At 33.8% G+C, this 2,042-nt stretch overlaps 1 pseudogene; it reads left to right on the top strand.

Moving 5' to 3' along the window:
* The first annotated feature begins 304 nt into the window (after positions 1-304).
* The window catches only part of LOC102822910, a 16,957-nt pseudogene continuing 15,219 nt past the window's right edge, over positions 305-2,042 (top strand).

The following is a 2,042-nucleotide window of genomic DNA, read 5'->3' as shown; positions in this document are numbered from 1 at the left end:
ATCAATTGTTGTCAAGTGCCATGGATTTGAACCACCAACCTTGCTGTTAGCAGTACAGTGTTTATCCTTCAGTGCCACACCAGGACTCCACTGGAGAAACCATTGGAGACACTGAAAAGAGAGGTTTAAGTGAAGTTGTAGTGACAAAGTAAATAATAATAATAATGGAATGAATAATGTAAGATTAAGAGGAGGGGAAATGGCATAAATTGTGGAAACATTCTATAGAAATTAAGAGGATTCGAATTTTTACATGGATAGAATGTGAAGTTAAGGAAGATTTGTTTTAATAAGAGAGCTAACAATGTGTTTATATGCCAATGAGACAAAGACAACAGAGAAAAAATATGAACAAGGAGAGAAGGTGAAAAAGTTTTTTAAAAATGGTATCCTTCAGGGGATGACAGTAGATGGGATATAGGGACAGGTGGAGATAATGGAATAAGGACAGAAATTGTTCCTCCATTGTAACTGAAGCTCAGAGCAAGTATGTGGGTACAGACTCAGACGGAATGGTACATTTAGAGTTAAAAATCTACAAAATTCTATTATAATTGCATTTATTATCTCACTGATTGAGAAACAAGGTTATCAACTGACAGTTAGGAGGAAGATTGTAAAGTAATCATGTAAAATGTAAAAGACTAAGTTGACTAAAGGGGAATATAATACACTTTTTTGGCAGTGCTGACGTCCCACTATGAATTTAAAGTGAGAACTATCAGTATGGTTTTCTGTTTCTCTCTAGCTATTGTCAAAGACTGTCATGACAGATTGAAGTAGGAGCAAAAGAAATTAACGCAGTGCTGGAGTTATGATAGTGACTGGTTTTGTCAGAGCAATCACATAAATGTCTACAAAATAATCTTGAAAGTTGTAGAGCACTCAGAAATGTGCTTCATATGAATTAAAGTAATAGTGCCATTTATTGGCCCCAGTCTCTAAAGTAGATGACTAGTATCTTCACAAGTTTTGAAGTCTATGCCCTACATATAATGCATAAAGAAAATTATATTTCACATTTTCATAAGAGAAGCAGAAAAAAAAAAAAAAAACCTCATCAATAATATAACCATAGTAATATAGTATGATTCTGTAGGTCATGGATGTGGTGATTTTCTTTTTCAGTATGCTTGTAGCCAGTATTATTGTGATACAAGCTTTGCTTTAAGATTTTAAATGACCATGCTTTATCTTATATGCTATTTTAATAAGATCCTTTCCATGAAGAAAGAATGATTTTTGCCAATGATTTCCCTGAAGATTTCTCTGTTAAACAAGTGTTCCACTCCAAGAAATTCTTTCATATCATGATTAGATCAATTTCATTCATTACCATCACCTTTGGCAATCCCTGTAGGACTTTTTGGGGATAATTCAGAAATCCAACAAATTCAACAATGGTTTCAGCTTTCCCATAACTGAAGAATGCTTGTTTATGATCTTTTTTTCCCCCATTCAAGGCCTTGGAATGGGGTTTGCAATTTTAACGGCAGGAAAATGCTTACAATTGACTGAATGGATTTTCAGTATTTGGCTTGAAACTAAGGTGTCTGAACAAAGGTAACATTTTCTCATTTTTTCAATCACTTTTCTTTTAGAATGTCTATAATATCCAACTCATAGTGGCCCTCTATAGGGTATCCCAGGAGCTGCTGGTGAGCTTGAATTGTTGACCTTGCAGTCCAGTGCTAGTTTAAGATATTTCTTTATATATGAACACATTATTTTGCACATTTTAAATGTTATTTTAGTTTTTAAAATATGTTGTAGATATATTTGAGTGTTGTTATTGTTATTGTTGTTAGGTGCCTTTGAGATGGTTCTGACTCATAGTGACTCTGCAAAGGGTTTCTGAGGAGCTACTGGTGAGTTTGAATTTCCAACCTTGCAGTTCAAAATGAAGTTGTAGTCCAGTGCTTATCCTACAGTGCTACAACAGAATTTCAGTACTTCCAACAGGAGCAGGCAATTAGTAAAATACATTCTGATTCCAAAGTTATTTTCATGAATGAGTTATAATAAGTAATATTATTACTTAT

The sequence above is a fragment of the Chrysochloris asiatica genome, unplaced genomic scaffold (genome assembly GCF_000296735.1).
Source record: "Chrysochloris asiatica unplaced genomic scaffold, ChrAsi1.0 scaffold00217, whole genome shotgun sequence".
NCBI lineage: Eukaryota > Metazoa > Chordata > Mammalia > Afrosoricida > Chrysochloridae > Chrysochloris > Chrysochloris asiatica.
Note: the sequence above shows the minus strand (reverse complement) of the source record. Positions and strands in the feature narration are given on the sequence as shown.